This window comes from Hyaena hyaena, unplaced genomic scaffold (assembly GCF_003009895.1).
Source record: "Hyaena hyaena isolate Hyena2069 unplaced genomic scaffold, ASM300989v1 scaffold_1619, whole genome shotgun sequence".
Taxonomy (NCBI): Eukaryota; Metazoa; Chordata; class Mammalia; order Carnivora; family Hyaenidae; genus Hyaena; species Hyaena hyaena.
This window is the reverse complement of record NW_024082259.1, coordinates 89,474-105,711: the sequence shown is the minus strand read 5'-3', so window position 1 is coordinate 105,711 and position 16,238 is coordinate 89,474. Positions and strand designations below refer to the sequence as shown.

Here is a 16,238-nt window from a genome sequence, read left to right as displayed (position 1 = left end):
ATTGAGTCACATAACATATATAATTCCTGGGGCTCCTCCTGCATATTAATTTGAAATTATTTGAGATGATAAACGTCCTTATTATTGAAGCCAGTTTTAGTAAAAGGATTTTTTAAAATATTACTTAATTAAATTATTAATAATTTATTAAATTAAATTATTATTGAAACCAAATTGGCTTGATTGAATAAAGGACTGCCTTTATGCATCTAATTGCTTATAATATTCATAAAACTCTTGTAAAGATAGTATTCTTAGATTCACTTTTAAGATTAAAATATAGAACCAAAGTTTCAGAGTTACTAATTGTCAAAAGCAGGATTTTGACCCAAATATGCCTGACCTTTCACTCTATGATGACCCAACCCTCAATTATCTATTCCTCAGCACTTAAAATAAGCGAGAGAACAACTGTAGTATCAGCTAAGTTCCAAAACCACATATTAAGCAGAGAGTGATTTTATTCAGGGAAGTACATGCTTACAAAAGGCTGGAGGAATCGATGTCAGTGATCTGCTCTTGCACTTTCAGTTTTAAGGTCATACCACTACACATGAAACCCAAATGACACACAACCGCTACTGCCAGTCTTGTAACTGTGGCCATCACAGCCTCCTCACACCAATGTCACTGATGACTATTACATGACTGTCATGTTGATCCCTTACAACTGTCAGAATTTACCTGTCAGCTACTACATCTGCAAGAAAATGGCCCATGCCAAACTTCTGGCTTCTGAATCTCATTCAAGTGCATCTAAGTGATGCACTTAGCTGCAAAGGAGTCCAGAAAGTGTACTTTTTAACCTTTCAATTACTCCAAATAAGAGGGTCAAATGGAGATTCAGTAAGGCATCTTCTCAGAAGCTGCAGTGAAGCTTCTCCTCTGGATGGCTTGCAAGTGTATCTCCCACACCTAACGAAGAATGAGGATTTCAAGACAGAGAGACAGAGAAAGAGAGGGAAAAAAAAAAAATCTTGAAAGCACTATTTGTTCATCCCCAGCCCCATCAGCAGCTGAGCCTGAGCAATAACTTCATAGTAATTTTTCACTGTATATTTGAGGGAAAGTAATACATTCATTATTGGAATAAAAATGGTTCATGTGTATAAATCTTGCCCTTGGCAAAATAAATTATCCAAGCCCATTCCAATGGGAAAGGCGGCAGGGCCATGATGCTAACAGCCAAGTTTCATAAATCGATAAGGGAAGCAGCTTGCTTTTAACCAAAAGAATTTATGTTTCATGGCTCAGTATTGGTGAGGTATTGATCTCCCAAATGAGACATTGTGGCTACTGTAAATAAATTAGATAGGTGTTTAATTGGCCTAAAAATATATCCTCAGTTATTTAAAGCATGTGGTACTTTATGCAGGAAGACATTTCAATGATGCTGTGGGGAAGGGCAGAACTGACATCTAGTACAAAGAACAGTCTGGAAATTCATTTCCAAACTCTTTACTTAGCATAGTACATATTTTGGGGTAAGAAACTCCACTTCTCTCCATCTCAATTTCCACATCCCTGAAATTTGGGGATAATAACGTGGGAGGATTAATGAGAAAATGTGTGTGAAATGATTTGTGCATCTTGAAGAGAACTATACTATATATGCAGGAATATTGTTATTTATGATGAGATGGTGTCAGATGCATAAATTTGGGTTCTTTGAATTATTGGCATACAGGAAAACAGGAAATCTAGGTCAACGGAGACCTTTTTCTCAGACTGCCTCTTCTATGAATAAAACACAAAGGAAACTTTTCTAACTTTCTCGGGAAAAAAATTGTCAACTTCTACAATTATTTCAATAAATAATCTTCCTCCAGGAGGATGCAGTTTTAAGGCAGGTACAGTGTTCTTTTAAAAAGAGGTTTGTAGGTCTCACTTTCTTACATTTCTAAGGTATCCTCTGAGAATAAGAGCTGTATATATGTAGTATTAAACAAGCTTCAGGACTGTGCACAGAATTCACTCCCGTGTATCTTATTTTAATCTTATTTTACCAAATTTTCCATGAGCTGAAAAAAAATCATCCGTAAATTTCAAATCCAGTAAGATTTCCACTTGCCCTGGGAATTAGAAAGATGAACTGAGTTTTGTATGAAATCATATTACAGCAAACACATACACACACACACACACGCACACACACACAAACAAAATAGTTACTGGTTTACTATGCATGCCTGTTGATCTATAAAATGAAACCATGATTTAATTTTTTTTCTAAATTTAAAAGAACATGCCATTTCTGTATATTCGTTTTTACAAAATACAGATCTAATAAAGTCTTTTCGAGACATAGACCCTATCTAATAAAGTATGACTAACATGAATTTTGAAAATCACTCTATTTGATATGTCAGGAGAGAATGATTTACTAGCAGATTTGATCTGTAAAAGGCATGTGAGTTCTAGAACAATGGGTATTTGGGACATTGTAAAAACAGCTTTAACTTCCTTTCCAGGATAGGTTATATAAAATAACAACTCTGCCCAGTTGTGCAAGGGATCTGAGCCCAGAGGGGAGAAGAATCTGGACTGCCTCCTGGTATATTTTCTCCTCAGAATGCTTGTGTTCATTCACCATATGTTGACCAGCCACCAGTAATGACATTTGTCAACATCACTTTAAAACCTTGAGTGTAAGGGCGCCTGGGTGGCTCAGTCGGTTAGGCATCTGACTTCGGCTCAGGTCATAAACTCACAGTCTGTGGGTTCGAGCCCTGTGTTGGGCTCTGTGCTGACAGCTCAGAGCCTGGAGCCTGTTTCAGATTCTGTGTCTCCCCCCTCTCTCTGCCTCTCCCCTGCTTGATCTCTGTCTCTCAAAATAAAGACATTAAAAAAAAAAAACTTAAGTGTAGAAAGGTAGACAGTCAGGGGAGAATAGGAACAAAATACTTGAGCATTTCTGCCTACCCTTCCCTGAAAGCATGGACTACATATCATCTCTCGATAATATAGATACTAATCATCAAGCAACAGCTCTGTGGTAGATTCTGCGAGTTTGGGCAGGGTTGAGGGAAGATATACAAAGATGTATTAGCTACATGTAAATGCTTAAAATCCAGTTGGCAAGTCAACACACAAAATAGTAAACCTCAAATGCATAACCAGTGAATGACACTCTAGCAGGTGTCATTGGAAATGTGGTCTGGGTGTTGGTAAAAGCAAAACAAACAACAAAACACACACACACACACACACACACACACACACAACCAGGAGAAATAAAGAGCCACTGCTTGCCAGCAAAACCACAGGGGGAAGACATCTGACATAAGGAGGAAAAAAAGAGAAAAGTATAACACTAAGCAAAACATATGGTCTATTCCACCCCTTATAAAGTAGAAGGTTTCTGAACATGCCTTCCAGTCTTTGAAAGTCAGTGAATGAAGACAATCTGCTGCTAAAGACAAGAGTTAGAAAGGAGAGAAGGGACCACCCAACCAATGAGAGGAATGGAGCAGACTCTATTCTGGGAATGAGGACTGCCTGCCTCTCTGGCAAAGAAGCACAAGTGAGATTCCCATTTAACTCCATCTTGAAAAAATTAACTGTCACAAAGCTAGTAATTTCCCAGTGCAAGCATGATGGGACAGTGTGACTTCCTATTAGGAAGCACTGAGCTATGTTAATCTTCTGTTTTTTAGAAAGAATTAAGTGTGTTAATATAATATAATATGCAGAGAATGCTCATAAAACTTTTGTGTGTGGAAGGACATCACTTCATTCAATGAAAAAAAAATTTCTGAACACAACATATTGTAATGAAATAAGCATATTCATAAAATATTAACCCTGAAACATCAACCAGCCACACCAGAGAGGCAGATGGCCCATAAGCTACTTTCTCCTAGAATATCACACTGTAGACCTATTCAATGAGGGTTATGAGCTCAGAGAAGAGAGATTCCTGTGTTTGGAGAGGTCGTATGGGCTTTGCGGACAAGGCACGAAAGTCGCTGGTCTTTTAGGGAAAAACAGGCATGAATAAAGTAAAAGAGGACATTTGAGACACTGTGGTTGGAAGGGTACCAGTAAATCTCAAACTCTGGAAAGAGCTCAGGCAAAGTCTCCAATGTTCTTCATAATGCTCAGGAGAATGCTGATGCATGATTTGCACATAAAATATTGAGCTTTAAAAAAAAACTTATATTGATTTCCCTAGCCATTTGTTGAATGCAGTATGGCACACTAATATGACAGAGGGGACATAAAACAAACAAATAAACAAACTCTACACAGATGCCTAAGGGAGAGGATGAACAACCACACAGAACTTCAAAAAGAGGAAAACTCTCTCTCCCAATGTATGCAAATGTGTACTTTCTGGGCAGGGCCAGGATTACAATCAAGCAGAGTCCAATATTGGAGAGGGCTCTATTCCCACCACCACCTAAGAACTACATCAACAGGCAAGCTGACTTGAAGACTGAAATCACATATTCTTTTGGCTTAAATGTTGTCTTCTCTCAAACAGCAACTCATCCCCCCCAAAATCATGCAATAACCTTATGTGACATTTATGCTTTAAAGAGAATGAATTCATCATAGTCTTTCTTAATATAGAGCTTTGATGGGTCAAAAGGTAGAGAGGGCGCCTAGGGAAAGGCAGCACGGCTTAGGGAAGGCATTTAAAATAAAGTAGAGGGAGATGCTTACAATAGCTTTCTTCCCAATTATCATGACCTTTAAGAGTCTGACTACACAGCCAGGAAACAGAAAGCCCCATTCCTTGATCAAAAATGTTGCCATTTGGCCTTTTACAATAGAAACGCATTTACCTTGTCCAAAGTATTCTTTTTGGTATGTAATGATGTATTTAAATACTCCTCTAATGGTAGTGATTTAGTTTGCTTCCAATCATTTTCTATAACCAAAATATTACATGAAAATTCTTGTACTTATATGCTTGCATTTTTATAAATTGTTTCTGAAAGAAAAAAATCAAGTGGAGTTACTGATTTAAAGAGTACTATGTATAATTTTAGTATATCAACTCATATTGCTCTCCTTAGAAATCATACCAGTAGATTGTCCCACCTGCTATGTGTAAGAACCCTGTGTTCCTACACTCTTGCCCACAATACCGTGTTATCAAACTTGTTGATCTTTGTCACTGTGATAGGCAAATTTTTTTTCATTGCTTTTTATAACAGTTTTTCTGGGTAGAAACCTTAGGGATCATATTTTCTTTTCTTTAGAGGTTATGGTCATTGTTTCTACTAACTCCAGCATTTTGTCACTGTGTAGCTAATGAGGCTACCCTGATGTTTTCTACTAGAGGACTTTAACTTTTTTTCTGGATGGGGGACCTATCATTATCTTTCAAATCCAGTAACTATAATAAAATATGCTGTGTTGTGTACTCTGTGTTGATCTTTTTCTGTGATATAATATGTCCTTTTAAAATGCAACTGTAAGTTTTTTTTCGATTTAAGGAAGTTTTCTTGAATTATATTCTTAAATGCATTTTCAGTTATTTTTGAGGGGATATGATTTTTTTAAATTTCATTATAATTTTCTCTCTAACTTTTTTAAAGTCCTGCTCACTTCCATTTGATTTGCTTGCTTTGTATCACTCACGTCATCTGCATCCTTTGGTATTATTTATTGTTATTTCAATAGTGTCTGCTTTTTGTATGCATGTGTGTGGTACTTCATCTTGTTTGGTGTGATTATTTATTATTTGTAATCTTCTATTTCTTTTTTGACCCCTGCCAGCTCATATTTCTTTCTATAGTCTTTCCTAAACTCTTGTAGATCTTCTTTGTGCTTTTGTTTTATGAAAACAGTTGCTTCAAGTCCTATTTCAATTTCATATGATGTATATAGTAACAACTTTTGATGTTCTATGAAAAGTAGTTTTGTTTTACAAAGTGTTGTATATCTGCCTTTGTTTTTTATGTTCTCTTCCTTCTTTTTTTAAATTTTTAAATGTTTTATTTATTTCTGAGAGAGAGAGAGACAAAGACAGCGTGATCAGGGGAGGGTCAGAGAGAGAGGGAGACACAGAATCCGAAACAGGCTCCAGGCTCTAAGCTAGCTGTCAGCACAGAGCCTGATGCAGGGCTTGAACCCACGAACTGTGAGATCATGACCTGAGCCAAAGTCAGGTGCCTAAGTGACTGAGCCACCCAGGCGCCCCTCTTCATTCTTTTTTTAAATAGTATCTTTGCATAAATACTATTCAAAATATTTTTTTAATTCATCTTTTTTCATTTTGGCTAAAAACCCTGGATCAGCTCTTTTCAGGATATATAGAGAGGGGACAGAGTCATGTCCCAGCCTAGGAAGACAGAATTATATGTCTTTCAGCCTCATGTCTCCCTAGTCTGCCAAAACCAGTTCTCCAGAGCTGATCACAATGTACACTTTCCTTATAACCTCTACCCTATCGACATCCTGCTACCTGCAAATGCAGCTTGTCTGTGAAAATTCTCCAAGCAGCTTTTCTCTTCTTCTCCTCAGAACCAACTCCATGGAAGTTCCCACCAATGGTCCATAAGCCCTGGTTATGTTGTTGCAAAGAAAAAAACCTTATTTTTGCAATGGAGTGTGCTATTTAAGGTAGAAAGGCATATTTTACCAATATTTTCCAAGATCTGACATCATGGACATTCTTTTCCTGCATATTTTTTCCACTTCTGTTCAGGTTTACTGATTTGGGCAGCCCCTCCTCCTATCTTGTTGTTCAAGAATATAGTAATTTGCTTGTTTTAACAACAAAAACAACAAAAATGAATTTGCATTTTTGTTTCTTATTTTTCTGATTTATTTTCCATATTTGAGAGAATAAGTGGGAAATGTGACTATAATTAGCCATACTAAAACTAGAAGCTTTTTTCAACGCCCTTTTTAAAAAAATTTTTTTAATATCTTTAATTTATTTCTGAGACAGAGAGAGACAGTGTGAGCAGTAGAGGGTCAGAGAGAGAGGGAGACACAAAATCTGAAACAGGCTCCAGGCTCTGAGCTATCAGCACAGAGCCCAACACGGGGCTTGAACCCACTAACTGACCTGAACCAAAGTCAGATGCTTAAGTGACTGAGTCACTGAGGCGCCCCTTCAATGTCCTTTTAAAGGGAATGTCTGTGACTCTATTTTGCTTACTTTATTGGAATTGTTCTATTAAGGTTATCTGCTCTTCTCGACTCAGTTTTAGTAATTTATATTTTTATAGAAACTATGCACTTTATCTGGATTTTACATTTTAAAAATATATGTATTATTTTACATATACATAATGCCATTCTTTTCTGTGAAAAGAAAATATTCTCCTTGTTTGTAATTATATTCCCTTATCTTCTTTCCCTCAAGTGATTTACAAAGTAAGTTGGGATGGGTCTTTTCAAATAACTATGTATATTTTGAATAATGTTCATTATTTTTTCTTTAAAAATTATTTCATTTTACTTGCATTTTGCTTATCCTGTTTATAGACTTTGAGTATAATGCTTTATTTTAAACTATGTCATTTTCTGATAAGTATTTTGGCTTTCTAAAATTAATTCTGAATACTGCTTTTATTGTAGCTAATAAGAATTGCTAAACAGTAAGCTCACTGATTTTAAAGGAGTTTCTAATATGGATTTGGATCATCAAAATTGGTCTTAGAAACCAACAAAGAATTATAAGTTATGTATCAAGAACAAATTATAACAGTCATGTATTTTTAAAAATTTCTTTCTGAATATATTTAGTTGGGTATTATTTTATTGCTCAGTTTTTAATTATTGCATTGGGTTTAAAGACATAGCCTGAATGATACTTATTTTTTTATTTTTGTGTATTTATTTTTGTTTTTTAATTTATTGAGATGTTCATTAATGCCTGATGCATGGCAAATTATTTGCAGATTTTTCAATACCATTAGAACACAATACGTATTCTTAATTTGGGTTACATACTCCTGTGACTAGTAAATAAATGTTAAAATGAAGGTTTTTAAATCTCCTATACTTCATTAATTTCCAAAAAATAAGAATTAAAATGCTATAGGATATTAAACGGCAATTGAAAGAATGAAGGGATCTTTGTGTTCTGACAAGAAAAATCTTCAAGATACGTTAAGCATTAAGACCAAGTTGTTGAATGCCCCCAACAAGTCCTACTCAGACGTTACCTTCAGTGGAGCTGCTTGACCATTCTGTTTAAGATTGCAATACTCTTCATCACTACACACACAGCAAGTTCTCACCCCTTAACTCTCCTCTGCTTTTCCACAACATTACCATATTCTAAGACATTAAATGATTTTTCTTTGAGAGGGAGGTGGGGGAGGGGCAGAGGTAGAGGATGATAGAGAATCTTAGCAGGCTCCATGCCCAGTGCAAGCCCAGTTCGAGGTTTGATACTACGATTATGAGATCATGACCTGAGCTTAAATCAAGAACTGGACTCAACCAACTGAGCCACCCAGGCACCCCCAATGGTTTTAAAATGGTTTTAATCTTATGTTGTTGTTAATTGTATCTTTTTCTCCACTAGAATGGAAGCTTCACAAGCCCAGTGATCTCTGCTTGCCTTGGTGACTGATGGCACCTACTAAATGTGGATGTTCCCAGTTATGTATTGAAAAAAATATGTATATATATTATTCTACTTCATAATACTTTCAAAACTATTTTGAAAACACATATATGCAAATGATTATAAAAGATCAAGAAGTACACTCATGGAATTGAATGTTTGATTTTAGTGTGGGACTGAAAAATTGGGGTGGCTTTTTACTCTTTACCAGACATATTTCCACATTGAATATCTTTTATAATTAAAAGTATGCATTATGCATATATTTACAATGTTAAAATTTTATTTGAAATGATACAGAGTAAATAAAATATTTTGATAGGGAAGAGTAATGGATGAAGACTATCCTTACCATATATGAAAGTATACCATAAAGTTCCAGTCACAGAATGGTAATGATAAAAGAATATGCCTAAAAATCTTGGAACAGGTATCTGATAGAGATTACTTAGTACAAACAAGAAAGTACTACATAGTAAAGAAGACATTTCTTTTTTTTAATGTTTTTAATGTTTATTTTGAGGGAGAGAGAGACAGAATATGGGGGGGCGGGAGGGGCAGAGAGAGTGGGAGACACAGAATCTGAAGCAGGCTCCAGGCTCTGAGTTGTGTACACAGAGCCCAACACGGGGCTCGAACTCATGAACCACACAAGATCATGACCTGAGCTGAAGTTCAATGCTTAACTGACTGAGTCACCCAGGCACCCCAAGAAGACATTTCAAGTCAGGGGGAAAAAGAAAGGTATGTAAATAATTATTGAGCTACTGGGGGGAGGGATAAAACAATGTAAATGTTCACCTTACATCAAAAAGGGATATATAAATAGATTTGAGGATATAAAAGCATTATATTACTCACTGTAGAAAATACCATAAGTAAAATAAAAAGTCCAGTACCACTGTGGGAAAAATTTTGAACAAATATAAGATATATCATATTGGATTAGGATTCTTAATTAAGTCAAAGTCCTACATAGCCAAAAGAAAAACACTAGAACCTACTAAATGAACCAAGCTCTTAAATATGTAAGACTAAGGGGCATCTGGGTGACTCACTCAGTTAAGTGTCTGACTTCGACTCACGTAGTGATCTCACAGTTCATGGGTTGAACCCCACACGGGGCTTTCTTCTGTCAGCACAGAGCCCACTACAGATCCTCTGTCCCTCCTCTGCTCATTCGTTCTCTCCTTTCTCAAAAGAAATAAACTTAAAAAAAATGAAAATAAATATGTAATACTGATTCAACCATAAGCCACCAGTTTGTTTCTCTGCCTTAAGGGACAAATATGGCACTTGAGATACTTTATATTGAGTGACCCTAAGAACAGGCTATGTAATCCACAAACAGAAGACTTAGAGAAATTTCAAAAGGCTTTAAAATTACAGGAGCACTGGTCTTTGCACAAACTGAGACCTTCCACATTTTTTTGTTGTTGTTTAAACACAAATCCAGGATGCTGGTTCAACAACAAATCTCTACAAAGTAAACTGGGACAAGAGGTTATTTAATTGTCCAGAACAGGAAGAATCTGTCTATCATCCCTGTCAATAATAATTAGCCCTTTCTGAAAAGAGTGTTGCAGATACACAGTTGAAATGATCCTTAAAGGGGGAACATAATTTGGCTTACAGAAATCCATTACCAGCAAATAACTACCGTGCAGGAAAAATACCACAAAGCATCACACTTGGAAGTGATAATCACAGTAAGTAGCATCCTGAGCCTAGACTGAGTCTTATATAAGAAGCTCTCATATTGCCAATTAAACAGTATTTTCTCAGTGTGATGACATTTTGAAATGGCTAAATACAAAATTGGGAGGAGAAAAGGGATTGTTCTCAGTCACCTCTCTGTGTCCCTCCCCTGCCTCTACAGCCCCCTCAGCAAAATTACACAAGAGAAAATCCAACAATCTTGCAACAGTGATTTTCCTGGCTCAGTTTCAGAAGAGACCTGGAAATAATATAGAATCAGTTTATAAACCAGACAGGGCCTGGCCTGCTGTGTCAACATAGAAAATCAATCCAGGAGTCCCAACCCTGCTTTGTGGCCTTTAGGGCTGCTTCAGAAATCAATCCCAGAGAAGAATAAAAGGGCAGTGCCACGAGGTTCGGGAACACACACCTCAAATCGACAGCTGCAGAGCCTGATTCCCCGGGAGACCGCACTTTGAGTGTTAACTGTGGATTCGCGAGGGAGAGCTGCCCTGGCCAAGCACACATGCTCATTTGAGGGGATGCCTTTTTTTTTCATGCTAACATTCCCAAGGACTTCATGGGTTAGGGACTGAGCTAAGGCATTACATGAATGATCTCAATCCTCACACTGGACCTATGAGGTGAATGCTACCATCATGCCCCTTTAGGAAAGGAATAAAGACACTTAGAGTAAGTCAGTTGGCCAAAGTACTGATCTAATAAGTGAAGTCAGCTCTTTTTATCATAAATGTTTAGAAAATAAAAACTTTTTCTGGTATCTTTGTATTCATTTGTTAGGACAGTCATAATAAAGTACTGCAGATGGGATGGTTTAAATAACAAAAATTTATGGTCTCAATGTTTTGGAGACTGAAGTCCAAGATAAAGGTGTTAGTAGGGCTGGTTTCTCTGAGGATTCTCCCCTTGCCTTAGAGATGGCCCTATAATCTCTCTGTTTGCACATGACTGTTCTTTCATGCTTCTCTGTGTCCTAATCTGCTTTCTTTCTAAAGACACCAGGCATAACCTTAATTACCTCTTTACAAGCCCTGTGTCCAAATACAGTCACATTCTGAGGTACTCAGAGTTAAGACCTTCGACATACAGATGTTGGAGGAGAACACAATTCAGCCCATAAAAATCTTTATTACTGCCATTTTTACAGATCCATCATTTAATCTTTTATAAAATAATGACCACAACGTGTAAATCTAACTATTTGCTTATCCCATAAAAATTATCTGACTTTTGGTTGGAAAAAAACCAACAATACACTAACTGGTCTCATTTAGCCTGTATTCCACATTCAAAGTAGTTGGGGTGACCAAAAGTGCATGTAGTAACTATCTATCCAGTGACTCGCAAACTTCAGTGTGCATCAGAACCCCTGGGAGACTTGCTGGTCACCCCAGAGCTCTTTATTCAATAGGCCTGAAGTCACCCCTGAGAATTTGCACACTTAACAAGTTCCCAGGTGCTGCTGCTGCAGTCTGGGGAACTATCCTTAGAATACCTGTTCTACTTCATCCCCGTAGGTGACTCTTCCGAACCTACTTTTTTTTTTTCTTTGAACCTCAAATACCTGCTTTTCCATTGTCATTCTCAGCTCATCATTCTTCCTCCTTCACTGAGACAGAATTTGCTCAGATCCCCACGGGGTCCCCAGTGGACCCTCTCAATGTCCTCCGCGCACTGGCACCTATACTCTGCCTTTCTGACTGTTTTGAAGGATGAATTTTCTGCAGTCTTTCTAGAGCCAATCCTTCCACATGTATACTAGATCCCAGGCCCTGTGATCCGTTGGCATTGGTCCATTTATTTTTCCTGTCTTAGCACATAAGGATGCTATTAATTCTCCTACCTTAAAAGTATAAAACTGGATCCCCTGGCTGGCTCAGTCAGTTAAGGGTCTCACTTCAGTTCATCTCATGGTCTCAGGGTTCATGAGTTCGAGCCCTATGTCAAGCTCTGTGCTGACAGCTTGGAGCCTGAACCCTGCTTCAGATTCTGTGTCTCCCTCTTTCTCTGTCCCTCCCTGACTTGAGTTCACTCTCTCTCTCTCTCTCTCTCTCTTTCTCTCTCTCTCTCAAAATAAATAAATAAAGATTTTTTAAAAATAAAGATTAAAAAAAAGCTGGTCTGAGGGTTGTGGGTTATCATTAAGCTGATTAAAAATAAAGATTAAAAAAGCTAAAATTAAACCGAAGTCATACCTGTTACTGGACTCACCCTTCCTATTACTTATTCTATTTCTTCTAGCCTTTGCAAAAAGAAGAACAGAAACCTGAAAAGGGGGGTCTAGACTCAATCTATCCAGTTTTTCTTATAATCCAACTGTAATCAGGCCTTAACTCCCATTACTTCACCAAAACTTATTATGATTAAGGCCACAGATAACCTCTAGGTTGCTAAATTTTATGATGTATATTCCTTACTGATACACATCTTTCGGTTTCTAGGGCATTATACTTAACCTGTAGAGGACTTATTATTGTTATTTTAAATATATTAATGAATAATTTTTAAACTGTTCCTAGTTTTTATTCCAATGTAGATAGCTGTGATCCACATATGGAAAATAATAATAATAATGTCTTTGAGGCCTTCAGTGTTTTTTTTCCAACTGTAAAGAAGTCAGTACCGGAAGTTTGAGAAGCGCTACAATCCCATGATGCTCCTGGGTGTTGAGTATTCACTGGTTTAGTGCCTTCCACACCACTATGTATCCAGTGCTTACATAGAATTTTGGCAAAAAGTGGGTTGTATGTTGTTGACACATAGATAACAAGGCTGTGATTTTCAGAAAAGCATACCATACATAAGAGACACAAATCTCTTTAATGTGGGTAAGGTTACTTTTGTCCTCATGGAGGAAGGAGCATCACAGAGAAGGAATAAAGCTTCCAGGGTCACAAGCCCTACAGGATTCTCAGCTGCCAAGTGTAAGGTCCCACTGGGTTCTTTGGAAGGAGTTTCTTTGCCAGTGTAAACCATTTGGGGACTTCATTACAGCCGTGCCTACTCACTAAAGGCAAGGAACCAGCAACCTGCTGAAGGGTTTATTGAAAGAGTGGGTAATCAGAGTTTTTGCTCCCATGTGAATAAACCCCTGAAATTAGAAGCTCTATATATACTTATTGATATTGATTAATTGGTTGATAAATAACAAAAATTATAAATCAGGGAAAATACCATATATTAAAACATCACACCTGTAAATATACTGAAAGACATCATTTGGTTTTGAATGAAATTTGTAAGTCTATATAATATTAGGAATGGATAATTTGAGATAAATTATAGCCCAATAGTTTTAAAAAATCACCACAATGGCAAAAGCTATAACATTATGTAATTCACATTGGCAGGTATCCCATATCTCTTGAATTATTATAAACCAGGACACAAAAAGCTCAGGTATTTAAAAAGATGATTAAGTGATTCAAAAACAGTATTATTTCAATTATACAAATAAAGGCTCACAAGAATTGTACAGAAAGCTGAAGAAAGTGTGGTACATTATCACAGCAGAATCCTGTGTTGCCTTCCTTTAAAGAAAAAAAGATTACTGATACCTAAATTGTATTAAAATATTGTACACACACACACACACACACACACACACACATACACACAACTTGGGCAATGCATGAAACATATTTTTAGTGTTTTCCCCCTGAGTTTCAAAATACAATTCAGCTATTGTTTTTTCTCCAGGATGCCAAAAAAATATTACTATTTACAAATTAGGCAAATAACATGAAGAGAAGAAAATATGTTTATTTTTATTTTCTCTGCCATTAAAGTTCTGTTAACATTAGCAGGGAATAATCCATTAATACATAGCAAGCACTATGCCCTATTACTATTCTACATCATCCTAAACAGGAAAATTATAATAATTCTTTTAACTATCCACCTTTTATTTTCCCCCTTTTTAAAAATATATCACTGTGAAACATATATATATATGTTTAAATATATATATATACATATATATATATATATGTCAGTGTGAAGTTTTCAGAGTCACAATATTGCAATTCATTCTTTCTGAATCCAAAACACCATTTGCCTATGTAAAGAAACTCCGAGTTAGAGACATTATCTTAGAGAAATAGCGGAATACTCTTTCTATTAGATAAAGAAATCAATTCCTGTGGTCTTATCTAGCACCTATGTATAAATCATCTTTTCAGTCTGTATCACATTTATAATCTTCCCACTACATAGTACAGCTGTGTAAGGGTAGAGGCTGTGACTTCTCAGGCTAGGACCCAGCCATTACCTGGTTCAAAATAAGATCAAGAAGCATTTGCTAAGTTGCAAAATTAGATGTTACCATTTGAATCATCATCACACACCATAAATTCAATTTTCTTCTACCATTGTTACCTATTTTTGTTGACTGCTTCATCATCTATCCATTTGTCAAAAACAAAAATGTTGGCTTCAGTGACTGCAAACCCTCTCACTCTGAACTTCATATCCAATTAATTACCAAGTGTTACAGACTCTGCAGATGCTCTATTAGTACACAAATTTGGGTTTTGTGTTACCAGAATATTCCTTTTGATGCATTTATTTTCCCTAGTGTAATGTCTTCTCCAGCCCATTTCATTGTAAAGTTGGCAGTAGTTGCTTTCTAAAAAGGAGTTTAACTAATATGCTAAGAAAGGAGGAAAAGGAGAATCATAAGATGCTCAATTAAAACCATAACAGCAGAAAAAGAGTGGAAGACACAGAATAAGGACAACAAATAGAAAACAATAACAAATATAGTAGATATTAATCCAACTATATTGATAATTACTTTCAACATCAAAGGTCTAATGCACCAATTAAAAGATTTCTGGGATGCATGGGTGGCTCAGTCAGTTGAGCATCCAACTTTGGCTCAGGTCAGGATCTTGCGGTTTGTAGGTTCAAGCTCAGAGTCAGGCTCTGTGTTAGCAGCTGGGAGCCCGGAGCCTGTTTCGAATTCTGTGCCTCCCTCTCCCTCTACCCCTCCCTCACACTCATTCTCGTGCTCTCTCTCTCTCTCTCTCTGTCTTCCTCAAATGAATAAACATTAGGTAAAAGAAAATTTAAATAAATATAAAAAAGAGATTGTCAGAGTGGATCAAAACACAAGATCCAGCTAGATGTTGTCTACAAGAAATCTACTTTAAATACAATGACACATATCAATTAAAAGTAAATGGATGGAAAAGTATATGCCATGCTAACACTAATCAAAAGAAAGTAGGAGTTAGCTATATCAATTTCAGACAGTAGATTTCAAAGCAAGGAACATTATCAAGGATAATAAAGGGCATTGCATAATGACAAGGGGTCAATTGTCTCAAAAGATACAACAATTCTTAGCAGAGGAGCACTTAATCACACAGCATCAAACTACATAAGGCAAAAACTGATAGAACTGCAAGGAGGAATAAACTATTATCATAGTTGGGGACTGCAATACCCCTCTCTCAGAAATGGACAGATCCAGAAGGCATAAAATCCATACGAATAGAGTTGAACTCAACAACAGCATTGAGCAACTAGATATAATTGACGTTATGAACAACTACATCTAACAGCAACAGAGTACACATTTTTCTCAAGTTCACATGAAACATTCACTGAGAGACCGCACTAGGGCCATAAAAACATCTTAAGTTTAAAAGAACAGAGAGGTGCCTGGGTAGCTAAGTCAGAAGCTAAGCTTCTGAATTTGGGTCAAGGTCATGATATCATAGTTGATGAGTTCAAAGCCCCAAGTCAGGCTCTGTGCTGGAACCTGCTTCAGATTCTGTGTCTCCCTCTCTTTCTTTGTCCCTCCGCTGCTCAGTTTCCATCTCTCTCTCTTTCTCTCTCTCTCTCTCTCTCTCTCAAAAATAAACATAAAAATATAAAAATAAAAGAACAGAAACTATCCAGTGTCTGCTTTCAAACCACAAAGGAATTGAACTAGAAATCAGTAACAGAAAGATAATTGGAAAATCCCAAAATA

The 16,238-nt window shown here is 36.6% G+C and overlaps 1 long non-coding RNA gene across 1 annotated transcript in view; it reads right to left on the bottom strand.

The window, feature by feature from the left end:
• Positions 1–445: 445 nt before the first annotated feature.
• The window catches only part of LOC120226206, a 43,201-nt gene continuing 27,408 nt past the window's right edge, over positions 446–16,238 (bottom strand). The window contains exon 3 of the long non-coding RNA XR_005526962.1: positions 446–915. This is a non-coding gene — a long non-coding RNA (uncharacterized LOC120226206). The remainder of the gene's footprint in view (positions 916–16,238) is intronic.